Genomic DNA, 27,863 nt, shown 5'->3' on the forward strand with positions numbered 1-27,863 from the left:
TTTTGTATGTTTTCTAACATATCTCATTATTACCTTGGCACCTGGGGACTGTGATTTGAAGGAAGGGTTTTGTTCCAGGCCAGGCTGAATTATATTACAGTTCCAAGGCATGTTTGGCAACTGCTAATAGTGGCTGGCTATTTTTAGATGTTTTTTTCTGTTCTTCTTTCAGTTCAGAACTGTCCTATTTAAACTCTATTAAAAAAAAAAAAAAAAAAAAAAAAAAAAGAGATATTTTAGACGAGCAATAGTTTTCACTCAAATTTTGGGTACATTTTTACTGCTTATGGAAAGAGTTTTCAATTAGATTGCTTCCACTTTGCATTTTCTAAAACTGTGATATAATTATTTTGGACCTAAATCTGTGTTTATTTCCCATGATGTGACAGTCTCTCAGAGACTAAGGATGAATTCCTGTCTAAACCCTTTGTTCACAGAGGAATTTTTTCATATATCCAGTAATACCTATTTCTGACATTTCAATATGAGATACCAGTCTTTCGAGGGCCCTGCCTCTCAGTCTTTGCTATTTATTTGCATGCTGCCAGATTTGCACTGCTCTAATTCACAAAGCCAAATTCAGTGACACCCTCAATGTCTGAAAATGGCTGGGGCCACTTGCTGAGCTAAGAGGAACAGGGGGAGTAGAATTTGGCACCTTCACTACCAGTAACAGTAAGCAGAAAAAAACCTACTTTCTCAGTCATCTCACCTGAACTCACACAAGTTATTACCCTATGTGGACCTAATTTTGTCTGAAACCCATGGTTCTAAAAAATGAGGCGGGCAGGGGGAAGATAATTTGGAGGGAAAATGTACAGTAGATTTTCCAAGGCAGCTGCCAAAATTGTTACACAGACATACACACAGAGGAAAAATTAGTGCATAGTGATGCTAGATCCTCTCTAAAGCCATTTTTAGCATCTTGATAAGTGATGACATTCCCAAAGGAAGGGGATGTACGCTGTAGTATACATTTAATGTACCAACAAAATACAGAATATATTAATACGTCATGCAAAATCAACTTGGCAAAACCAAAACCAAAGGTCTTGTTTACTTTCCATCTCACAGGTACCTCTAGTGCAAGCACTGATATTACTCTGGGTTTGATTACTGCTACAAGCTTACTGTAACGCTGAGGCCATGTAGGCAGACACCTCACAGGGTGATACATAACGAATGGGCCATCAGTGACCTGCCGTGCTATCATACATACACGAGTAATGTCTTCACAAAGTATGTTCCCTAGAACATTTTCAAATATATTTGATTTTTGACTCTCAGACCCTTTTTTGGCTGCTCTATTTCTTTGGAGAATTGCTGTGCAATGGAGCATGGCAGCTGATGAAAAATCTGACCCACTTAAGGGAGAGGTTGCGGGCTGCACATCAGAAAACTGAACAAGCTTTTTTTTTTTTTTCTTGATAGCTCACCATTAGAGGCTTCCTCAATGCTGTGCAAACACTTAAAAAGACTAATATCATAACTGCTGCAGGTAAATTTACAGACACGGAATGAGAAAGCTAGAATGACAACTTTAATAAAAAGGCCTCCTGATGGAAATGTGGGGCTTGGTTCTTGTCTCTCTCCTTCTTGTATAAATAAGGATTAAATTTTAAAAGAAAAAACTTACCCTGTTATAAATTTGTGAGATCAGACTGTGGCTCCTGATCTGGACGAGTGTAAAAGATCTAGTCAAAAAATGAACAACTATTACTAATTTGTCTTTACTTAAAATATTTATAAGGTGCATGAGTACGTTAATTTGGGTGTGTTTGTCTTGCAATAAAATCAGAAATTCCATGCAAGAGAAAGGATGGTCATTTCAATTGTGTTCCACAGCCCTGGTAACCTCAAGCAACCTCCTTTTCTCTCCTGCAAGAGAATGGCCCATATAGGATATAAAAGCATGTGGGGCTAATATTGAGCACTTGGAGAGCCCAAATGCTGTCAGATCAGGAATATCTGATGGAAAATAGGAGAGGAAATCCCCATCCCAGTTTTCGCTTTACCTGCTAATCTTGCTTTCCTGCCGTGTGGCATACTTGTAAGATACATCTCTGGCAAGATAGGTGCCGTATTTCTGCTGAGTTCTCGAGTGAGAAGGAGCAAGCGAGCCAGTAGCTTGCAGCCAGGTATGCAACTAGCCCTACTGCTTTGTGATTCAAATATTAGACTGTACTGATGCAGAAACTTTGCATATGCTGCAGCTCCATATTTGTGGGTTTTGCAGGCTGATTTCCTACTTGGGTCAGGAGAATTTCTGAGAAATTTCAACTATTGAGCACGGCTCAGAAATTTTGCTATGAAATAGGATGAGTTTGTGTCCTGATGGGGTTTTGCTAGTAAAAGAAAAGAAAAATGGGAAGTTTATTTATGTGGCTGGCACATCACAGATGGACGGAAACATTTCCCAGCTATATGCTTGACCTTTTCCCCAAAATTAGCACTAAACATAATTCAGTCTAGTGAGAATTGCCTCAAGAGTACTGTAAGAATTGCTGTCTAATGGCCTGGAGAGAAAGAACTCAAGTGCTGCAAACTCAACACAAAGTGCCACTCACAGCTATAACAGCCAGCTTCAAAGGGATTAAAACTGCTAAAAAGCATATCTGGGCCATTGAAAAAAAATCATGTAAGGCATTTGCTACCACACCAAGGCTAATGCAAGAAGATCATCCTTTTTCCATTTTTCTATTTCTAGTTATACTCTATCAGAGATCAGAGAACGAAAACCACACACGCTATTCATGGATTTATGCTGAAGCATAATGATGTTTCCTGTTTTGCTAGTTATTCCTTCCTTAATAATTCCTGTCATTTGATCTGCCTTTTGCTTTCCACTGATGTTTTCAAAGAGCTAAATGCAGAGACTGCAGGATGTCTTTCCCCAATGGTAATAAGTAATTAAAAACCTATCATTGCACAAGTATAGGTAGGATTCTTTTTCTCCAAAGCATTAGTTTGCATTCGTTAATTTAATCTAATTTGAACTCATTACAGAGCTTCTTTCTCAGCTCATGGCTCCTGCTTCTCACATGCACATCTGTCTTTCTCTCCATCTCCAGACACAACTGGATATAATAATGTTGGCTTTAACACAACTTCCTAGTGTGGATGTTTAAAATACAGGTTTCTTTCCAGCCAGACCAAGGCTTCAGCTGCTACAAATTTCATTGCCAGACTTCTGCCACATGCTACTGATAACAGCTTTAGGGGCTGGAGTGGGGTGCCTGTGAAGACTGCCATCACGAACAGGGTCTTGTTCAGTTCCTGCATGCACCAGATGGTCCTGTTCAGCTGCCTTGGTCACCTTCATTTATTGTAGGGTCCCTTAGTGCAGTATTGCTACTCAGAACGATGGTGCAAGGGTACAACTGCTGGATTACAGCCCTCACTGTTGGAGAGCAGCAGCAGCTTCCTCCACTTGGGAAGGGAAGCTGGGAGCCAAGAGTGCCAGCAAGGCAGGCAGGAGCAGGGACCTCGCCAGCAGGAGTGCAGTCCCACAGCACTCGAACGCGAAGAGCAGAGCAAGTCGAACGAAATTAACCCAAGTCAGCTGAGAGTGCAGACTGGCAGAGAGGTGTACAGTGGCAAGGCAGGTTTGAGGTCAAGCTGGGAAGCCAAGTGGGAAAGGCAGGGTCAGAATCAGCAAGCCACGAGACCAGGCACAGACAGGTACCTACAACATAGCTCAGGCAACGACCCAGGGTGAGTGCCTGACCTTTAGTGCAGCTCCTGAGCCAAGGAAGGGAAGGCCCTTGCCAAGGCTTCTCACAGCTTTCCCACACAGCTCTTTCCACAGCACCCTGGTCCCAGGATACACAGCCACACCGTATCAGGGCTGGCCTTCAACACACAGGCCGCTAAATCCCTGGGGTGGTGAGGGAAGAGTCTGCAGACCCTCTTTGTGCAGTCAGGACTCTGACATCCATATCATCGTCCTTTTGTTCCAAAACAGGCTCAAGATCACCCGTGCTCCAAAAGTGGTGCTTGAATATCAAATTGCTAATGGAAGATGGAATTGCTTAGGAGGGTCATCAAATCAGCACTGGTGCAAGTACCACCAGGTTCCTGGGAGACCATCGTTCTTGAATCCTCTAGGTCTCCTCTGAGGAACTGATGCAGGTTTCTAGCCACTGTATGTCATTTACTGGTCCAGACAACTATAATGGATTTCTCATTCCCTCCTGAAAACTTAGTATAAAAAGAGTTTCTTGCTCTCTGGCCAGTATCTTAGTCATTATCAGAAGTAATGAAAAAAATCTGTGTTCCTCTTTTGAATGATCATAAACAGGTCATTTTAGGAGAAAATCTAAGGTAGAAATCCATTGCAACAGTTGTAGCAATATTCTATATTCTTTCATCTAGCAATAACTTAAATAATATACAAACTACAAGAGACAAAGAATTCCCATCCGCTATTATCAAGGATCTGTGCAATCGGTATGATTTGCTAAACAGAAGGCTCTGAGCTTGCATACAGAAAAAGGTGCAGAGTATTATTCCTATGAGTAAACCATTGACTGAACCAAGCAGTTCACTGGGAACAAGGTTAAATCTGTGTTTTATGTCTGTGGGACCAGGCCCTTGGACACAATAATACGTATCTTGTATTAATTTGTTACATTCTCTACATTTTAGACACAATTCCTTTTTAATGTGGTAAACAAGCCTTTTGAAGCCAGTGTGAAAAGGCACTTGAAAGCAAGTCTCAGAGGGGGGTTTCCCTGGAAGTCTAAATCATTATTTTTGTGGTAATAGCTTAATTCTTAATAGCTTAACTCTCAGGCAGAGCTCAGGGAGCACTGAGTTTGGAATATGCAGAGGTAATCTAACTACTTACATGGAAGCAAATCTAATTAGAGCTCAATACCTTTAAAATGGCTAAATTATGCATGGTGCTGGGATCGGTCGTGCTGACTGAAAATCAACACTGGCATTCCTGGTGGAAAATAATTGTTACTCTAATTTATATATTTGCCTTGCTCACACAGTGGGAAAGGCTGCATTGGCTGCTTGTGAAACTGTATGGAAGGAGTGCAGATGCAGGGTGTTGTATTTTTTTCAGCCAAGCTTGTGTCGTTCTGTTTTAAATTCCAAAATAAGGTCACATCAAATTTTCTGCATCCAAGTGCAAGCTTCTTTATTGCTGCCGCAGTTGCCAGAAATGCAAGCAATTGTAGATTTCCACAGAAAGTTGAATCCAAAAAGGACAGTGCAGATTTTCCACAGCATCTGTCAGGCCGGTAGTCACATCCACCGACTTCAACAAATGAAAAGCTGTAACACCAAGTGCTTTAGCAATTGACTCTGATAAGAACGGCAGTAAGCCAGGTGTGAGAGGTTTTGACAGTCTCATCGAGAAAGGATAAAAATACCAAGGAGAGATGAGTTGTTTGGAAAGTATTTAAAAACACGCTGGGGAAGAAAGAATTAAACATTATTGAAGGGGAAAACATCCATTTTCATGGCACAAAAACTTTAAAAAAGTCTTCTGAGTATGGTCAAAGCCCACTGCCTGAGATGCTCAAGGTGAAACTAGTGCACCTGGGGGTACACAACAGGAACAACTCATGCTAGCAGATGAAAGGTCACCATAGCTTTCCTGTCTGGCCTATTAGTCCCTGGCCACAGACTCTGAAAACTGTATTTTGATTCTTGGCCACAAAAAAAAGCCACAAAGGGTCACATTTTCTCAAGATTGCCCTCTACTCAAGTTACCTAATCTGTTTTTAATTCTCTTTTTATATTTCTCCCTACTGCTAAATGATGAGACTAACAAGCCTCTTGGTCGTTTTTTAAAGACATTATATATTTTGATGGCCATATTTTTATAGTAAGTACCTGGCTTTATTCCCAATTGGTCAAGCTAACGCATGTTAAAATTTCTTTGGTATTGCTTTATTTGATACGCTTGATTTTGAACAGCTTTCAGCTGGAGATCTTTTTTAAAAACCACAGAAATAAGACAGCAAAAAAAATCCTGAATAAAATATTTATACCATCACTACTTAAGACTTTGTTATCTTCTTTTCTCTCATTTAACTTGTTGAGACAGTATAATGCAGTTGCCAGGTATGAAAGGTAAAAGGAGCTACCTTCAGTTTCCAGCAGTTCATAAATTTTGATAGACTATCTGATTTAAATACACTCAGAAAGAAATAAAGCAGATAAAATCCCTATTTTCTGAGTAAGAAAAGAATTACAGTTTTGGTTTGATGCTCCTGCTGTCTGCAAACTGTAATGATTTTTTGTTATTCATTCACAAGCATATCTGAGGTGGGAATAAATACCAAATTTTAAAAGCAGTTAATTTCCTCAGAAGTTGATTCAGAACTCATGGTTATGTGAAGATCAGGTTCAAGACCACCTGTGGAACTTGAACATACATAAGTCCATGAGACTGATGAGATGCATCACAGGGTACTGAGGGAATTGTCTGGTATAGTTGCCAAGCCACTCTCCATCATATTTCAAAAGTCATGGCAGTCAGGCAAAGTCCCCAGTGACTGTGAAAAGGGAAACATCCACCCATTTTTGAAAAGGGGAAAAAGGAGGACCCTGGGAACTACCAACCAGTCAGCCTCACCTCTGTGTGTGATAAGATCACAGACCAGATCCTCCTGGAAGGTAAGTCAAAAGGTATGGAAGACAGGGAAGTAATTAGAGACAGCCAACATGGTTTCACCAAGGACAAATCATGCATGACTAACCTAGTGCCCTTCTACGATGGAGTGACTGCATCAGCAGACAAGGGAAGAGCTATGAATATCACCTACCTAGACTTCTGTGAGGTCTTTGATATGGTCCCCCACAACAGTCTTACTTCTAAATTGGAAATTTATCGGTTTGATGAATGGACTGTTAGATGGATGGAATTGGCTGGGTGGCTGCATCCAGAGTCAGTTAAATTGCTCGATGTCCAAGTGAAAACCAGTAATGAGTGGTGTTACTCAAGGGTCTGTACTGGGACAAACACTCTTGAATACCTTCATCAATGATGTAGACAGTGGGATTGAGTGCACCCTCAGCAAGTTTGCAGATGATAGCAAGCTGAGTCGTGACATGGAAGGAAGGGATGCCATTCAAAGGGACCTTGACAGGCTTGAGGAGTGGGACCACTTATTACTGAGTCCTGTAGTGATATGACAAAGGGCAATGGTTTTAAACTGAAAGAGGGTAGATTCGGACTGGACATAAGGAAAAAAATTTTTACTATGAGAGTGGTTAAAACACTGGCACAGGTTGCCCAGAGAAGTTGTGGATGCCCCATCCCTGGAAGTGTTCAATGGAATGGGCTTTGGGCAACCTGGTCTGTTTGAAGATGTCCATGCTCATTGCAGGGGGGTGGACTAGATGATCTTTAAAGATCCCTTCCATCCCAACTATTCTATGATTCTGATTCTATGTCAATGGAAAATGCTTGTTGATTTTGGTGGTGGTGGGTTTTGGTCTTTGATTATCTTTTTAGTTTTTCTGTAACTTTCTTGTATAATTTCCTAATTTCTACCTTTTTGCTGTGTTGCATTACAAATGCCAGATCATAAACTGTAGCAGAGATATTGTAAACAAGAGATAATATGGCTACATTATCATAAAACCCAAGAGGTGGGCTCCTTGTTAGCTCATTAAACAGACCAAGAATCCAAGAGGCATGGAAATAAACTGTCCTCCGATTTCTGAATGGAGTCCATCTAGCTCCAGGGAAAAAAGTAATTGGCAGAGAAATTGTGGTCCTCTGACTTGTACTGCCTTTGTCTCGATAGACAGAGGATTTCGAAGTGCCAGAATGTGACTGACTATTAATAAATGTGACTATTAGTAGACACCAAATTCTTTGCTCAAAACTGCTTTTAAAGTGAAAAAGTGACCTAAAGTCTGAGCTGTAATGGCAAGCTAGTGTGTCATCACTTCCACACATGGTTCAGACAAAGCTGCACGTAGCGATCTGTGCCACATTTTTGTGGCATGTTGCAAAAGCCCAAAAGGGCATCCAGATCAGGGAAGGTTAATGTCAGCTACCTGACTATTCATGGATGCCTCCTAGAAAGTTGGAAGGAATCATCCAAGAAAAATCAGATAAGGTCTATGCAGAGATCAAGCTCAAGTCAAATCCAGAACTGAAAACAAAAATGTTCTCTTGTCTAAATTCCTTCAAGGGTTTGGTGTGTAAGGCATCAGAGTATGGCTAACATGCTTATCATATCATGTCTGTTGAAGGAGGAGGTGTAGACTAGCTTAAAAACTGATCGTAGCCTGCCATCAGCCCAAGAAAGCTAGAGAATGAACACCCATCCATCACTCTCCCTTCCAGAACTTCATTAATTCCCAAGAGCCTTTAGCATTCCTGCTCTTCTTCTTTCCTCACAGTAGACAAGTTTGACCCCGAGGTACATTTAGGCTTTTTCAATGAATGAAGGGATGTCACGCAGATGAAACTGAGAGCAAGATTTCACCCATTACTCTCAGTTCACCTTTTCACCTTTATATTACCATAAGCCAAGTTGTTTCTTGCTAATAGCAGGTTCAAGTCAAGTCTAGGTTGTCAGGTATTTTACTTTAGTTTCAAGGGGTTCAGAAAGCATGCCAAATATCTCCGAGCCAAGGATTCCTGCTCAGATATCTTAAAAATTACTGAATAGAGCAGCAAAGGAAGCAAAAGTAGACCAAGAAGATCTGGAGGCAGCACTGAGTTCTGTGGCAGTCCTGTGAGATTTGTGCATCACAGGTCAAAGAGAATTGTTTTCAAATGCGTTAGGAAAATCAGTTGCAAGAACTGTGGAAGCAATTCATTTGTTCATCCCCTTGGTCACTATTTTATGTGTGTGCCAATTTCCAAGGTGAGCTAGAACACTTCCTTTTTGTTCTGCACACTTAAATCCTAACTTTTCATGTCATATATTCAGATTTTATACCTGTGCCATTTGCTAAGGACTTCTACTGTCATAGCAGAAGAAATAGCTAGCTAATCAGACATCTCCTGTCTGAGATTACCATCTTGACCAAGGGGTTAGCTGCGCATCTACCCTGTGGGTTAATAACTCAAGGGGAAGGAACTATTACAGCTCCTAGCCTTGCTCTGGGATGGTGCTTCAGCTCTTCCCTTGCCCATTAGTCTTAATTGTCCAGGTAGAAGGAATAATCAGTTCTTATGTTCCCTGCATGCTGGCAGCCTGAATTGCAATCTGCAGCCCAAGGGTAAAGATCTCATCTGAGTCACCTTTATTCAAGATGAAAACCTAAGGAATTTTGCTTTAAAATCTTCTAAGTGAATTAAATTAATACCTAACAGGACAGCATGCTTGTTCAACCACTTTTGCTAATTTCTCAGCGCTAGCAACTGCATCAAATACATGTTCCACATTTAAAACCTATTGAGGAGAAAAGCAGTGAGGGGGTTGAGGAGGGAGGATTATGATCCCATTTTTACCCCCAAACAAGGACAACACCTGCCCTCTTCCTCCTCTGCCAGGTCTCTCGTTCTCAGTCCTGTTTCATGTTGTGATGATAGTTATTCAGGCTGCAGGACCATAAACCCTGCATTGCAGCAGGATGTTTCAACTCCATTTGCTATTCACTCAGGGACCAGTTCTATCCTTGCTCCAAACCATGCAGAAAGCAGGCTTCTCTCTTTCTGGGTTGCAAGTGATAAACAAGTACGGCCACCTCTCCTCCAGGGAACTCGGGATATTTCTGGTTGTGTCTGCCTATGGTCTCACTCTGTGGAAAGAATAAAACATCTATGGAGTGATGAGTTCTTGGATGTATTTTAAAAAAACACTGGTGAATTTCTGGGGGAAAAGATCAACCAAACAAAAAACAATACCTCCCTCCCCCTGATTTAATTAATAGTTGTTATAATCAACAGTGTTACATAAGGTCTTCCAAATGTCAATGACGATCTAGGCAGTGACTAAAACCAACAGATTTGTGTTATCCATCTACTCTTCAATAAGTTCCACATTTACTCTGATTTACAAAGCAAAATAAGATTACTCTCCCTCCTTTTCCCCAAGTGTCAGTTATTAATCTCAGTATTTCAGAGGTTATTAAAGCAGGTAGGTTAGCAGCCTTTCCGAAGTATCCCTCATTTATTGATGCCACTTACAGTTACATGAACAGAACAAAAATTAAAAGAGCTACTGTTCATCCTTTCCAGGCTGTGCATTTCCTATGTCTTCTAAACTAAGCAATTGGAGAGTGTGATGGTCAGATGAAACTTGTCCCAGTAGTTACAACACTTACCTGACCAGCCTGCGGTTCCTTACCGCAAACTCCCTCTACATCCTTCCACATGTCCCTGGCCAGGACCTTGGCATATTTGTTGTGTGTCGTGGCTGCACCTGTAAGCATGGTGCCTGGTTCTGGGAGCAGGCTCCGCAGCCTGAATGTGAGCGTTGCCCTTTTTCTCCTTACCCTGTACGTGTGTACGTCCCAACCATTAAGAAATTTAATCTACCTCCCTAGACCAGGCTGAGGGAAATGGTGCACTGGTTCTGAGATGTGACTCTGAAGAAGGAAGGCAGTGGGCTGGACAAAACCTCCATGAGCCACAAGCTGTAAATGAGACTGAAAATAATGAATAAGTTCTAGAATGCAGAATCACTTGAGTGTGGTGAAATAAGATGGGAAAGGGACTGGAGAAACAAATAAGGTCAAGAATAGATGTTTGAGATGGGAAAGAGCAAACCATGATGCTGCTGCAAGAGAGGAAAGCCAGACTGAACCGAAAAGTAGGGAGAAGAGTAAAAAAGCCTCAGTTCAGGTGGAAAACAGTCAAAAACAGTGAGCTATCTGCTCTTCACATACATGTAAGAAAAATACCATGTGAAAAGATCATTCTAGAGTCATACTGCACATGATAAGATTAATCCTGCTCTAAGCGTTGCTCTCTTTTGCTTTCATTTGCCAAAGCTAATTTGGTCATTAAGTCCTTAATGAATCTGTGGGTTTCCCTCAGTTTTACCCCACAACAAGGAAAGTGCTTGCTGGTTTTAAACTGAACTCTTTCTCTTCAGAGGAAGCCAATACCTGCTGCTAACTCAGATGCCAGATGGTGCATTTGGATGTATTTAGACATGACCCACTTCACAGGAGGGAGTGTTGCTCATATGAGATGATACCTGTACCCCATGGGTTTGCATAAAGGACCAAACATTAGCAGCCTGATAAGGCTGAAAGCAAAGTGGTGCTGAGCCCAGCACTGTATGCTGCAGGTGATTCATCGCATTAGCAGCTCAGCTGGATGCATCAGGAATTTCATGCCTCCAAACTGGCAGGTTTTTTTCAACCTTAGGAACTAAATAGTTTTTGCAAATGAATAAACTGCAAAAGTATCTTTCTGGACAGGCTTAGGGAAGAAAACAGTACAGAGCCAGAGTGGAAGAAAGAATCCTGTATTTCTTTTCACCCACATTTCTAACTTCAGCCTTCCAGAGAGATATTTTGCACTCTGTTTTGAGCTCCAGCAGTATAACAACATCTGCTATAAGAATCTAAGAGGGAACTCTTGCTAATCTGCCTAAAAAAAGACACTGCAGAGACTGACATTAAAACTTCCTGGCATCATTTCTTAGTCAGCCAAAGGAGTGCTGAATGAGCCAGACTTCTCCTCCAAAGATTAGGGTAGTATGTAATGTTTCATGCACACAACAAAACAGAAACAAGAATCCATCCCACGTCTCATATGTAGCTGTGTGGAAAGATGTCTTCGCAGAATTTTGCTGAGAAAAAGGCATGTATTTATTTATTCACAGCAATAAAACACAAATAATGACTCATAGTGTCCATAAGGATATTCAAATTTCTCAAGCAAAACAATTCTCTGGCGCCTACTCACAGGTGTTCACTAAGGTGACAGTGTCTTTGTATCATAGAATCATAGAAAGTGCAGGTTAAAAGGGACCTTTAAAGGTCATCTAGTCCACCCCCGCTGCAATGCACAGAGACATCTTCAACTAGATCAGGTTGGTCAAAGCCCCATCCAACCTGACCTTGAATGTTTCCAGGGATGGGCTATCTACCACTTCTCTGAGCAACCTGTTCCACTGTTTCACCAACTCTATAGTAGAAATTTTTTTCCTTATGTCCAATCAAAATCTACCCTCTTTTCGTTTAAAACCATTACCCCTTGTCCTATTGCAACAAGCCCTACTAAAAATTCTGTCCCCATCTTTCTTATCAGCCCCCATTAATATTGAAAGGCCACAATAAGGTCTCCCCAGAGCCTTCTCTTCTCCAGGCTAAACAACCCCAATTCTCTCAGCCTGTTCTCACAGGAGAGGTGTTCCAGCCCTTTGGTCATTTTGGTGGCCCTCTTCTGGACCCGCTCCAACAGGTCCCTGTCTTTACTGTTCTGAGGACTCCAGAGCTGGATGCAGGACTCCAGGAGGGGTCTCACCAGAGCAGAGTAGAGGGGCAGAATCACCTCCCTCAACCTGATAGCCTTGCTGCAGTTGTTTTTCATCTACAACATTTAAAAGATATTCCTGGGAAACAATTACAGGATTAATATGTCACATTTACTTCAAGTTGACTATCAGAACACAAATATCAGAGGTAAATCCTCAACTTAGTGTCTTCAAAGTCATTCATTACGGGCTTCATTTTGCAACCACCTGAATTAGGATGTCATGAGCTAGAGGGTCTCCAATGACTGTTTCTAAATCCTTTTTGAAGACCTTTATACTCTGGACTCGATAGCATTCTGCAGCATTGAGTTTAATGATTTAATCATGTACCCTGTGGAAAGAGAACTTGCATTTGTTTGCTCTTAAACCTGACACCCAGTAATTTCCCTGAATATTCTGTACTTTTCATACTGTGAGAAATAATGAATAGCCACTCCTTAATCACCTTCTCTGAACTACTCATGGTATTATAAAATTTATCACGTCTCCCCCCCATCTTCCCTCCACAGTTTGTTTTCCAAGTTGAAGGGCTGGAGGTTAGTTGCTTTTCTTCTGTGGAAGTTGTTCCACTTTGCAGTCAATGCTGCCATTCTTCTTAGCATCCTTCCCAGTTCAAGTGCTACCCTTTCAAGATGAATGGCAAGATTTTCATTAAATGTGAAATTTATTTGTGAAAACAGAACATTAACTCCTACCATTTGTTTCCTATTTTTCAACACAATGTTAATCCCTGCGATATCTTCTGGTTTAGATCATGACAGATTCACATGCCTTTGGTAAGAAATCTTTTTGAAAGATTTTTTTAAATCCTTATGTATAAACAATTGTAATCATCTGCTCATTGACACCTTTAAAACACTGTAATAAACTTGCAAATAGAAAGACATTTGAGCTGATTTTTCCCCTGTATCTCATATTTACACTCTACTCACTGACTGATTATATTGTCTCTTACAGTTTCTACAAATTTGCTTGGTACAAAAGCCAGATTTACTGCCCTCAGAACAAACTCTGTAGCTCTTTTAAAGACTGATGAGGCATCTGCTGTTATTTTTAATGTATAAAAAGGCCATCAGTATTCTGGCTGCAACTGTCTCAACTTTTGTATTCATTTAAATAAATGTCTAGATTTAAGGATATAAATAATGAATTAACAAGTAAGATACTATGTACGTCATGACTGGAAAACAATTTCAAATAGACAGTATCCAAGCAATCTTTTTCAGTCATCCATCAGTCCTTCTTCCACTTTCACTTACTTCGCTTTCTCTTAGATCTTAGACCTTGAACTTCATAGAAAAATACAATCTCCAGAGCAATAATTCAATAAAGTCTGCCTATGGAGATTTCTTTTCCCTTTAGCTTGAGTAATTCCAGTCTTGGAGGGAGGGTTGCAAGCCATCCTTTCCATCATAACCTGAAGGTAAATGCCATTTTTCTCTTATGGAAATAGACAGGAATGAAGCGCAGTGCACTCTTAACACGAACACACTGAGGTGCCCGTGTAAATGCCATGCATTTACAAAGACCTACTAAGGCCTGGCAAAAAAAATCATTATGCAAAGAAAAACATCCAAACATATGCTAAAATATGATTCTAAAAGTAAAGTGACTGGTGACTTACGGACTGAGGAATTAAGAGATGCTTCCAGGCTACTCATACATATGTACAAATTATTTATTGCTACCCTATAGTCCTTATTTGGAGAAAAACATACACAGGAGTCTCTAATATTGAGAGATCTTCTCACATAATTTTATCTACATTATTTTGAAAGTCTCTTCACTCACATTGTGCAATGCTTTGCCTCCAGCCCAAGCTCTCGTATTTCATACAATATCTTGCAACATCTGTCAAAAGTGAGACACGGCCATGCAGAAGCCCTCTGGTTTTGTACTCGGGCGGCTACAGGAAAGCGTAAAGCTCGCAATGGTAACCCATTCGGTCCACCAAGCAAAACAAATCAGTTACCTGCAAATGGCTTTTTGAAGTTGCAGGGACTTCAGCATGACAAGAAAGTGATGTAGCTCTGCTGGTTTCCTGGTAAAGTGGAAGAACAGCGCAGCAACACCCAGCTGCAGCCTTTGAACAGAGCAGCCTTGTGTTATGGCACTAAACGGGAAACTGGGAAACCAGGGAACAATTTTCCTCCTCACAGACCTCCATGACCACATAAAAATCTCTTTTAATCTCCATCTGTGAGTTCCTTGAAGCAGGAAACAGGTTAATAATGTGGCAATCTAAAAAAAAGAAGGGCTGTTTTTCTCGGGTAAGCCAACATACGTACACATGTCACATATATCAATGCCACATTTTGCAGAAATATTTAAAATGTTGGCAAGCAAGATCCACAGGTTTAAAAGACCTTTTAATAAACATCGTCCTACTTCACAGGGACAGTGAGAGGACGAATACACTGAAGATGTAAGGTGCTCCTCTAGTAATAGGACTCATATAAGAATAAATAAAACCCAGTTCAATTGTTACAGAATATTCTAGCATCTGACTGATTGAAATAAAAATATCATATAGTCCCTGAGATCATCACCTGCAGACTTATGTAACAGTAGAAACTGTTTTTCAGGAAAAATATTAATTGCAGCCTATTATTAGCAATGAAAACATTCTTCAGTGTTATGAGTCATGGTTCTTGTCATGAAGCTAAATGCTGTGAAACGTATTTCCTAAAAACAGTACCCTGAACTTTACTTAACGCAGTGGCTGTGTTAGCACGGTTAAATGCTGGCTCTCAAAGGTTTTATTATGAAATAAAATGGGCACATGTGAAAGGACTTGAATGGTGTCACATGCATTTGGACTTCTGCAGTGGAGGGCTGATGCTGCCATAGCAACAAAATCTCTGGATTGTTTGAATTTGAAACCACCACAATTAAACTCCCTGTTGTGATATAAAACAGCTGTATCGCTAGCCTGGGGTCACCAGAATACTTGAAACTACAGTTATCTGCAGTACAGTCCATACTTACATTATTAGGGACTGTATTTCCCTAGGATGTTACGTGCAGACTGATGCTTCTGTAGTCCTTCCTCCCACCTGATCAAGAATTTTGTCAACACCAGATTTCAGAAGGTAGAGCTATGTTACCTGTTTGTATTTATATAACTAGATACAAAGCTGTGACTGAAGTGGGATATTTCAATAGTAATATTGTCTTGATCTTGCTATTCTTTGATTGTAAAGCATAATAACTGGACTTATAAATAAACATATGGATATTTTTGCATTTCATTTTATGTATTTATATGTATATATTGCACTCTCAATCATAAACTAGGGGCAGTAAAATAAACCTTTTGCCAGACACATACTTCTGATACTTCAGTTCTTTTCTTTCTGGGCTTAACAGAGGTCTGGTTTAGGAGATTGCCTCTGCTTAGAAATCGTAATGCTTGAAAGCTTATAGATGAGATATTTTAAATTTCTGCCTAGTTTTTGCAATATCATGCTTCAGATGCTCAGGTTTTTTCACACTTCTTTACAGCAATTGCAGTTAACAATTTCATGAGCAAATGCTATTACAACAATATAAAGAATAGATATACATTTTTAATCTTTTTAATGTACTAAGTACAGCTCCTGGGTTACATCATTTCTCAACTGTTAGTACTTTCCGAAGTAACACCATATTTTCTTTATTTATCTACAACCGTTGTTACTCCAAACTTGGCTCCTCCTTCTCTCACGCTGCTGTCACTCTGGTGGAGTAAAAGCTCTGTCTAAAGGTAGATTATATTTTCATCTATTTTCAAGTCTTTCTTATGCATTGGGTATCTTCAAGGTGAAAGAGAATCAGGTGTTCTGGTGTATTTTCCATCCCCTCTGTAATTTGCAATTGTTCACAGTCAGAAATGGTGTATTATGGAAGAGTTGTTACCTATAACCGTATTTCTGGTGATAACCCATTAGTGAAAATTCATGTTCCATTAGTGAAATTAGTTATATAGCCAATGTAACCATCTACAAAGTGCTGGATCAACATTCCTCTCCCTCCCTCCCTTGTAACTGGCTCACAAGCAGTAGCAGAGCTTCCAACTGCTGCTACCCCAGGGAAATAAAATGGGAGCATTTTGGGGTATAGTCTCTGCTACAGAAACTTTCTGCAGAAACTTGCCTGTGAAGGGAAATTTTCCAAACAGCTATAAGAATAATAGTTACACTGCTACTACTGAGAAGGTGTGACAACTTCTGTAGATAGTGTCTCTCAGGATTTGGACTGTCTCTTTTCAGTTCAAGATATTTCTTTTCAAAAGCAGTTTAAGCCAAAATGAAAACAAGCTTAAAATCACATAGGGGTTCACAAAGGGACTAAAATTAACATACCCTCAGTGATCTATTTAAACCAGTACAGATTATAAACTTCCCCAGAGAAAAACATCCTTAAATAATCTCTTCCGTTCTGCATTAGAGATTCCCCATTAATAAAAAAAAGCACGTAAAGCACAACCTCAGCTATCATGTAAGCTGTTATATCTCATGGTACCCCACAGGATGAGATGGATACACAGTAGGTGTTGCATCTACGTGTGTTATCACGACAGTCCTGAATACGGGCGCCTCAGAGGAACAGTTACCCCTGGCTCACCTTACTGGGCATTTGTATTCCAGTTCTGACACTGAGACTCTGCTGGTGTTCAGAGAGCCCTGGGCATCCAGGCTGGTGTGTTTTCCCTGTCTAGCACCAAAGGTTCCTTGAACTCAGTGGAATAGTGTGGAAAATAGATTGTGAAGCTCAACCCTCACTCAGGTTTTTAAAAATAAACACATTTTTTATCTTGTGACCAGAGGCTAGCACAGGCTGTTCTATTGCTCTCAATAAATTTCCATTGCCTCTAAAGATTAACCAGCTTGGGAGCTTTTAATATATCATCGTCATTACATTTGTCTTTGGTAAATTTACCTGAAAGGCCTTTCCAGAGGACTAAATTGCAGCATAGCAAGGGAGATGAGAAATTGCTATCCACAAGCTACTGCCTTGCAAAGGTTAGCTTATAAAAATGTGTGCTGAATTAGGCAGTATTCTTCATTGCCATTTGGGGGATGAAGATTTGGTTATATTAAGATTTCTTACACAGCCAGGAGTGTCCTCACACATCTATAAATAAGAGGAACTGCTGAGCTCTGAAAATAAATCACTTAGCTTTGCTTGGAGATGTTTAGGAAATTCCAAGGGCCATGAAGATAGAAAAATTGCTTAAAATACTTCTATTAATCTTAAGAAAAGTCAGTTTTCAGTGGGCAATGGGATACACAGTATTTCATCAGAGGCATCTTCCAAGGGTAGTCAGGACACAGCACTGAAGAAATGAGTCAGGAGCCAGTTCTTGGTTGACAAGGTATTTTGGAAAAATCAGGTACCCAACATCTCATGTAGAGAACTTGGCCTGTCAATGACTGTTCTTCCTCAGACTAAGCACGATGAAGGACTGCAGCAGCAGGGAGCCAGAGTTTCATAAGCCTGGCAAGTAAAAGCAGGGCTGGAGCTCAGTACTCAACCTCCAACACTATGCAACCGTTTGCTCACCTACAGAATAGGAGGAAAAGCAGGCTGAGAAGACCTAAAGTTGAGGTCCTCACTCAACCAGGCTTTACAGTTTTCTGACAATGCTTTCATTTTCAAAACATAAAAAACATGTAGAAAAGAGCATTTATAAATGATTAAGTGGTCTGAAGTCATGGTTGCATCCAGATGTTATGGGAATCATTAAAATGTTGCAATGATAAAGAAAACGTCTAGGATTAAGCCCTGGTGATACAGGGCTTGAAAATGATGGCAGCGTGTTCCTATTATTTTATTTGCTTCAAAATTTTATCATGTGGAGCTCGACATCCCTGGACTTACATGCAAACTAGTGCCTCTTAATTCTTCCTCCTGTATGAACCAAAGCATAAACTGGGCCACATTTTCAATAAGTGGAGCTCCATATGAGTACATCTGTGCTTACACGTGCAAATCCCAAAGCTGTGCTTGCAGCTGAATGTTTTGATAGCTGTTATTTGCATTAAAAATGTTGCCACTAAGGGTAAAAACACAAGAATGCTTCATATCAAATTATAGGCCTCAGTTTCCTGGAAAGATTTGAACATATGAATTAATATGAATATGAGTAATATCATGCCGATATGTTATCTCCTTTTGGGCTCATTCAAGTGAGAGAAATTGTCTTTATAGTTGGAAAACTTAGCATTTGGATGGTAAGGCACCCAAACATCATGCTGGCCCAAAAACATCGAGGTGTCATTGCGCTCCCTGAATCACCAAAGGTATGTTGTTTTTTTTCAGGCAGCCTTTGTTGCAGAGACCCTCCAGCTAAAGTGGAATTGTCCCGTAAAAATCTCAGATAGCCATTTGGTTGGCAAAGCAGTGTAAAGAAGTGCACACTCTTCTCAAAGACCTGCTGAAAATTATCTTCCTGCCCACAAGGCAGCAATAGGAAAAGCATATGCTCTGCAGATAGGCATATATTTGAGGCACAGCGCTTCCTTATGTGGACAAGTTTGTATAGCAGCTTACACTTTGCTCAAAGTTCTTCCTGAGCATAAACTCCCTTGCCAGAGCTTTGCAGGGTCAGAGCAACATGCACACAGTTTTCTTTAAATTATGAAGTTTGATCATTATAATCAGTGATATTCTTAACTCTTTCCTAGGGCACTAATTTCCCAGAGCTTCTTTTATAGTCAGCTCCTTTACACAATATTTCAGCTGTTCTGGATTATAGGAAAAGTTACCTCACCCCATTGGCTATAGGATAAGCAAAAGGAGGTCGATTTCCCTGGATAAATTTAATCTGAGTAGCCCTTATACAGTAGGTTTTTTCTACCATTTTTCATGAAAGGAACAGTTCCATATAATGCAAAATATCCTGACAAAGAAGGGAGCCACAGGGTCAGGTGAAGAGTATCTGGTGCTTGCTCCATTTTATCTTGCATACTGTCATCAGAGGATAATTAAATTAACAAAGATATTCCAGGATGTATTTCAGATTTGTGAAGGACAACATTATCACCCTAGTCACCATCCTCCTTCTGTGTCATATGTTGCGTAGCTTGGAAATACTGTGCATTTTCTACTGTAGGCATTGTGTTCAGACTATCAAGACATGATCTAACTTTATAGAAGTGGATTTTTGCACTGGGACAATTCCCACCTTTTACCAGTCTTTCCTAAGTGCAGAGGAATGGACAGTCTTAACCAGCGGAGAGGAGGCCCTTCCCAGAGCACCTGTCTGAGCAGGAGAGAGCAGGGCCACCTATTGATTGGGTGGTAAAATGATGTCTCCCTTCTGACATTAAAAATGCTTGGGGAGTTTGGGAGTTGGAAATGCCTCCTTCAGAACACCAGCATTGTTCACAGGTTTTTTGTTTTGGTAAGGGTCATGCTTTAGTAAGACGTACCTGAGAAGGAAAAGAGATAACCCCCAGAGCTCAAAACTTAGCTATTAAGCATTGCAGTCTAGAACATGGCACAGTTAAGAAAAGAATACTGTACGGTGCTTTCTTCCTAGTGTTTGACTTAGGTTCTTTCTAGCGTTTAACTTAGTAGCTATCCAAGGAAAATATAAATGTATATAAGAAATGGCATACTACACCACAGAGTTATCTACTCCACTACGCTTTATCCGGAATATACAAACAACATCTCTTATACATGTCTGGAGACTTTATGCTACTGTGATTAAAGTGGAAATACTTTATTACCAATAGTTCAAAATGGGTATATACAAGGCCATGATGAACCCAAAAGCAGAAACGACTGAAGAAAATCATAGATGAATGCAAACAGAATTTTTGCATAGTACCAGCTACCAGACCCTCTATTCAATATGTTTCAGATTAAAATAAGTAGTTCTCAGCTGCGTAACTAGGATATTTAGAAATTTATAGAAACTGGATTTTCTTCCTATAGTATATAAACAGCATATACATAACAGAATACGATGCAACATACCATGACACTCATTTAGGATTATAGGCATAATTCACACACTTATTGTGAGTAGTCTTCTCAAACTCATCTTATCAATGCATACAGATGCACACGAATATCCCATGTGTGAGTGTCAAGAGGACGAGCCCAGGCTCTTTTCAGCGGTGCCCAGCGACAGGTCAAGGGGCAACGGGCACAAACTGCAGCACAGGCAGCTCCATCTGAATATGAGGAAGGACTTCTTTACCCTGAGGGTGACAGAGCAGTGGCACAGGCTGCCCAGAGAGGCTGTGGAGTCTCCTTCTCTGGAGACATTCAAAACCCGCCTGGACACGATCCTGTGCAACAACCTGCTGTAGGTGACCCTGCTTTAGCAGGGGGTTGGACTGGGTGATCTCCAGGGTTGCCTTCCAACCCTGACCATTCTGTGATTCATGTTGATGGACCCTTTGACTAGCACTTCATGCTGCCATTTATTTCCTAATTTTTTTCATTGATGCTTATATAACAAACCACCTGATTGCCAATTTCATGAAAAATGCAACTATCACCAAAGTTGGCTCTACCAACCCAATATGTTTTGATTCTGCAGGTATTCACGTAGGACTGGTTCTTCCTCTACTCCCCTGAGGCGTTAAGGCTCACGTTCACTCAGACAGCCGCAGCAGCTGTCCCACAGACCAGGCCGGTGCAGTCCCTCGCCACCGGCGCGCGCGGCGCCAGCTCCGCTTGAACGCTGGCACCGGGCTCCAGCGGAAGCCCCCGCTCAGCCCCCGCAGTGGCCACCGCCGGCCGCTGGGCGGCGCTAAACCACCGGGCTGGGGCGGCGGTGCCGGCCCGCCGTGGGGCTGCCGGGCTGCTCGGTACCATCCGCAAGGGCAGCGCCGCGGCTGCGGCGTGGCAATGCGGGGGGCTGGCGGGGTGGGGGCAGGACAAGGCACTGCCTGTGCCGGCAAGCAGCAGTTCGCTCAGTGGCTGTCCCTCTCTGACGCTAAAGCCTGCTCTTTACGTCATCCTTTCGCTTCGTGGTAACGAGATCGGCCATACATCTTCGCGGGGGAGCTCTGACGGTGCTGTTGATTGAACCTTGTTGTAAATACAGTGCTCCCCGCATAAAGGCGGGCGAGACTGCGGCAGGACAGCGTTCTGCAGGACTCGAACCTCATCGCTTAACAAATACTAACCTTAAGGCTTCAAAAAATTGCCCTCTTGCTTTGTTTTAAGTGAACTGAACATCTGAAAAACATCCTCACCCGGACGTGGTGTTTGCGATTTTCCCTGTGAAAACATAGCATCGCCATAAGCCCCTGTTCCGCGCTTGTGTGTTAACAGACAGTGACATGCGGAGATGGAAGTGGCTGCGAGAGGTCACACTGAAGGTCCACCCAGTCCAGCAGTGGCCCACAGTAGAGCATGGGGCACATGGTAACAGGGCAAACGAATACTGATGGCAAATTCTTCCAGCTCCCACCAGCCTGAAGCTCAGGCACTTGCCTAGAGGTGATATTTGTGCTTTGGTGGGTTTTTGTTTGCTGTTTTTTTTTCGTTTGGGTTTTTTTGGGGGTGGTGGTGGTGTTAATGGATTTGTCTTATTTCCATATTCTCAACATGCATATGGTTTGGCCTTGATCACTCTGCATGGCAGTAAGTTCCACATTTAAGTACGCATTGCTTGAAAAGGTGTCTCTTTTTGTTTGTTTTGAACCAGCAGAATATTGCTGGATGCAAGTATGATGCTGTGGTATTACACATGAGGGGAGAAGTTTCACACTTCTAAATCAGTAAGGATGGCTGCCTAACCAGACTTACATATGTTCTTTGCATATATATGCTTTATACTTATACATGGTAACAGGACCTGAAATTACTTCTTAGAACTTCTCTGAAGTCAGGTGATTACAGCAGCTGTAAGGCCCAGCTATAAAGGCTACGACCTTTAGAACCAAACTAGCATTCATCCAGGCATAAAGATGCTGTGAGGATAAGCTCATTATCTCAGGCCTTTCCAGACTGAGGGAGAAGTGTTATATTCATAATTACATATGGGGAGTACAGTGATACAAAGCGCCGAGGTGAGATTCTGTGCTGTGCTTGAATCATTTTACAAGATCTTTAGATGTAAGATAATTTTACACCTACCCAGTTCTGAGGGTCTCTGTCACTGAGGAGCTCTGCCTTATGCTCTTCAAATCTCTCTGGGCTGCTCACAGGGTCACAACACTGCCTTGTATCATCCCCTTATGCTAAAATCTTTTATATGACACGAAATACATGCTGTATATTTAAAGACAGCCAAAGGTTCAGTCAGTCTCTTCAAACAGACTGTAGATTAAATCCATCAGAATCAGAAGCTCTGTGGTTCCCCCTTTCAGCAGATTAGATCTTGCTGTATTGCTTCCTCTAGAAAGTCAGACCAGGGTAATTATGGGGAAACTTGCTCTCTTAAAAGGATGGGGGAAAGAACTTTTTCTTTGGAAACAGTCTAAAGATTGGTGGTTGAAAGATTTTTTTACAGAAAATACAATTAAAATCTCAAAATAAGGAACAGGAAGATTCTTAAGTTTATTCATAAGTGGCATTTTTCACCAGCAAAAAATGGGCCTTGGCATTTTCCAGTTCTAAGGTCAGCCAGAAAACTAGGTGCAGACCTAGAGTTTAAAAGCATTTCCTGATTTTGAACAAATCTGTAAACAAAACTAACTGGACCAAATTCCTTCTAGGCAAACGTAAGTGAAGCCTGTTGAATTATGGCAACAGGAAAAAATTCAACCTATCTTGTTTGTAAAATGTTGCACAAATATAACAAATTAATTGAGTAAACAGTTCCAGAAAGAGTGCAGCAGCAGCATTCAAAGTATATTCTAGGAGACATAAGGGTAGATAGTGAGGTGAACACTTGTGTCACAGAAAAAAGCTAAAGAAGGATTCAAATCTGCTCTAACACATTCAGCCTTGCTGCTTTTATTTCTTTCTCTGGTTTATTTAGGACAGAAGCAAAATCTACTTACCAATCAGAGAGGACCAAATTCACCTCTGGTGTAATTTAGCTGGATTTAAGACCAAGACTGAATCAGTATTTGATTGCTAGAGGATGACAGACAGTGGGCATGGGTAATGTGGGAGATACAATTCTGTCTACATACCTCGAATATCCAAACCCAATGAGAATACTCAGTGTTCAATGCATGCATTAAAAGCACTCCAGTACCTACCAACACAGGAGGCATGGTCCACTGGATTCACAGATACCCTGTTCTTGTCCTCAGCTTCTGTGTGGTATTACTCATCCCAGCAGGAGTTTCTTTTCAAGCCCTGCAAAGCCTGGCAAACTGGTGTGTGTAGCAGAAACTGCTTTTCACCCACTGTTGCAGCTGCAACCTGGGGACCATTGTAATGGGAGGGTTCTGAGAGGAAGAGCCAGTCAATAATTCAAGCAGTTACCTATTTATGCTCAGCTTTTAGGCAATCTACCTTTTAACAAGCAAAAAACCATGCATTAATTAAACATACAGACCTAAACATGAAGCCTTAGGTCTACAATACTGTGGGACAGATGCTGCATTGTGGTTTCTGGTGGCTACATCACGTGATGATTCTTAGCCTCCAAGGCTGTGGTGGCTGGATTTGAGAGCTCTCCAGCAGGGCAAGCAAAAACCAAAGGAAGTTCCCCAAGCTCTACTGTATTTCACTCGTCTTTACATACAGCTTTCTCATGGATCAAGCCCAGGCTGGCCCAAAGGTTTACTTCCTCTTCCCCTAGGTCAGGCCCAGTCTGTTCTGACCTGTCAGACAGATTTTACACTCTTCTGCACATAGGTCCTGTCCAGCCTCTTCAGTGGGTGCTACCCATTTGCAGACTGCATGCTGGATATCTGATTCTTTCCATTTTTTTGCAGACTGGGTACAGTTATCTTAGCTCTACTATTTTTGTGCAACTATGCCAAGCAAACAAATATTACACAATATTTCACTTCCTAAATCAAACAGGCTTGTGGTATGTCTGGGTTGAAGGCAAACAGGATGCCTCATGTTTCTGCTTTAATTCAGGCAGGCTTGTAGTATGTCTGTGTAATGCAAAAAAAACTTTATTTCTCAAATAGGTCATCTCACTGCAAAGCTATCCCTGCTGACTCTTGCTTCCTGCCATTCTGGAAGCAAACTAGCTGATCCCACAACTGAGTACAGCATGATTTTCCTTCTTTTGTCAAATCACCTTTTACTCAGCATGGAGTTAAGTCAGTGACTCATCTGACAACAGCCTCCACTCCTTCTCTACCTGAGCCACTAAAAGCTGCCTTCTCAGCATTAGGTAGAAGCAAAAGACAAAAGTGTCTTTAAATGTTGGGTTTTTTTAAAAAAAAGGGAATGGATCATTCATGTGCTTCAATGTTCAGATTATGACTGTACACTTCCCTGACTTAAAACTTGGTAGCAGTAACGATCACTTGTTTAATGAAGGCTGGATATAAATACTAGATGGAATTTATAATCTCTTGTTCTTCAACTGTGAACCACAGCAGATGGTTTCAGTCTATGCAGATTAAGAGCAAAGTAACATATTTTGTATTTCCAGAATAAATAGGAATAACTTAACACCAATTACAGTTAGAACATGCAAAATAGGAGACAGCATTCTAAGCACTGAACATCTACTGATTTGAGCAGATTTTGAGATTATAAATATTACATTTGACAGTTTAGAATCAACCATACCACAAATGGATACGAAACTGTGGGAGAGAAGAATGAATCTACACCAGGACTAGGATTTGGTTCCCCTTTCCTTCACATCGCTCTTCCACTCAACCCCTTACAGTAATTTCCAATATAGCTCTTTTTTTGCAGGGACCCACGTTAGAAGTAGTTTTGTCACTGGAACTGTTCCTCTGACTAAAGCCCCTCTCACACCCTATCCTTGTCTCCAGGTTAAATCAAAGCATTAAACAGGAGAGGACAGAAGTACTTACAGGACAGATGGGGAAGCGCAAGAAAATGACACGACAGTACCCAGCAGTGTGACTGGTATCAGTTCCAACAGTCTTAACTGTTGTCATGGGGGTTTTAGGTATCAGAGCAAAGAAGAACTTTAACAAGGAATTGAAAGATTATTTTAGATATTCGCACACATAGGAAACTTCTTCCCATTGGGCACCTGGTACACAGCTCCTCTGTCTCCTGTCTCCACACTTCTGATCAGTGCAGCGATCATGAATCATTGTGCCAGCTTTGGTGGTGAAAGACTGGCCCGAACTCTGGCGCAGTCATGCTGTTGGCACCCAGGCTTGGTGCTGGGTGTTGGAATGGCATGAGTGTGCAGGGCACACAGCCGTGGGAGGCTCTTGTGTTGTAAGCAGGACCTGTGCACCAGGATGCTCCCGTCAACTTGGCAGCGATTTCTTTCATCACAGGAGCTGGATCCTAATAATCCACAAAGGTATCAAATTAGCCTGTCTGTTCCCAACACACTTAATTACTCTCAAAGCTTTGGATATAAGACAAATGTAATTCCGGAGCTTGTAATTATTATCCGTAGAGTTGTGAAGGTAGCTCTGACTAGGTCTGCTTGTTTTGATTTACATGAGGTAAAATAGACTCCTTGGGGACCCGCTTTGATGAAAGGGAAAAACTGATGTGACCTGATGATAATGAAAGCTGTGCCAACAGAAGCATTAAGTACTGGAAGGACCATCCAAGGTGGACAGATCAAAGATTAAAGGACAAATTAAAAATAGCTTCTGATCATCCAGGATGGTGTCTATGTAATAGGTAAAAAAAAAAAGTTTTAAAAAAGGAGTTACTGAAATACAGTATAACTGTTCTAATAAACAGGTTAATAGACAAGGATGGCAGAAACTTATTTGTGCCCTAGGATACCTGACATGGTAAGAAGCATTTGTTTTCAGACAAGATACTAACACGTTAGAAAGTTAGCACCCTAGAAGTCTGACTAGGCAAAGTAAAAACAACCCTTTAAACAGCATAATAATAACAACTGCATAATAATAATTTGACCAGAAGTAAAATTCATTCCTGGTAGAATTGCCTTGCCTCTAGGGAAGAAATGAAGATGTTGTCTTCTTTCATGCTCGCATTGATTGTGTTGCCATATTTTTGTTACTATTTTTTGTAACCTCAACCCCAAGAGGTTTAATGCATTTTAATTTATTTTTAAGTAGGTCACTGGTTTTCCTTTTCTGCACTGCCCTCCTTCTAAAACAACTTGCAGTCTAAACCTTTATTTATTTTCTTTAGAATGGGGGGGGGGGGGGGGGGAAGCTCTGCAGAAATTTAAAATCTACTTTAGCAATTCTACTGTATTCCATTTTAACCTCACCCATTCAATACCCACCAGGTTGTTCTCAAGTTCTTGCCTTTCCATCTGCTAGTCCTTCACAGTTAAGGATTCAGGGAGGAAGACATCCCACAAAGATGAAAGCTGCATACTGCAGGAAAGACGAAACTTGTTCTTAAAGAGTATGACAAGGCAACGCAACTTGTTACTAGCTTCACCATTCTGGTCATGGATGAGCTTTGTAAAAATACAGTAACACACTGACCATCAGCAGCTTAAAAGAATGACAGTCTAAAACTCCATCCCATTATGTCCTTCCTGCATTTATCTCCACTGAAAATAACAGTTACGTCTCCTCTCACCTCCCAGAAGACCTGCAGAACTTAATAACAATAACCCTCAAAATGTCAAAAAAAAATTTACCCAGCATGAGGTGGGGAGAGACTGCAGTGAGGGAGTGATAAGAATTACGATATATGCAGGTAGTACTGTGTACAGGGGGATTCATCTGTGATTGCTTGCCTGAAAGGTGGAGAAAGTGGTAAATGCTTTGCTTGGGATGTTAGAGGCTGCAACATCACTGGTTGCATTTGGTCAGCACCCTCAGCCCAGCTTATGAATCAAGGGCCATGCCACGAGGACTGCAAGTGGAGCAACATTCAGACTCTCATCTCTGTCAGCACAAGATCTGAGGTTCACAGGCACTGTGGGAGGAAGACATAAATAATAAATGAGCTAAGTAATGAAGACTAGCTGTACCTAATTATAGTTCTAGCTGCCCTTTTAAATAAAGAAGGTTCAAAGCTGCTGCAAAAATATGCTGATCCCTTTTTTTGAACTGGTGTTTGAACTTCACGGATTGTTAACATCAGAAAGTCAGAAGATGCCAATAGAAGTCACACTAGCCTTTCACAGCCTTGTTGAAAAGAGCAGTATCACTTACATCAGTTTATTTACACATCAAAACATTCTTAAGCTTAAATTAATATTAAGCCTGAATACAGAAGCAATGTGTGTAAAAATTAAAATCGTGTAGACTATCTGGGAGCTGTTCTTCCTTACAGCTTTTGGTACCTGGCTTGGGAGACTAACTTAGGAAAACAGCTGTCTGGACTCTGTACATAGTCAGGAGTTAACATTCAGTTAACTACATTAACATTAACATTCAGTTAACTACAGGAGGGGTGCAGGTTCTTAGCCTGGGCATT

General features: G+C 41.1%; 1 long non-coding RNA gene across 4 annotated transcripts in view; it reads right to left on the reverse strand.

The window, feature by feature from the left end:
* Positions 1-213: 213 nt before the first annotated feature.
* The window catches only part of LOC308060367, a 32,773-nt gene continuing 5,123 nt past the window's right edge, over positions 214-27,863 (reverse strand). The window contains exons 3-5 of one of the 4 annotated variants that reach the window (XR_013926687.1): positions 27,178-27,359; positions 26,713-26,806; positions 214-25,781 (exon numbers count right to left, since the gene is read on the reverse strand). This is a non-coding gene — a long non-coding RNA (uncharacterized lncRNA). Of the gene's footprint in view, positions 27,360-27,863 lie in introns of all 4 variants that reach the window. The other 3 variants (XR_013926688.1, XR_013926689.1, XR_013926690.1) reach the window with 3 other exon arrangements.

The sequence above is a fragment of the Falco punctatus genome (assembly GCF_963210335.1).
Source record: "Falco punctatus genome assembly, chromosome: 3".
Lineage (NCBI taxonomy): Eukaryota > Metazoa > Chordata > Aves > Falconiformes > Falconidae > Falco > Falco punctatus.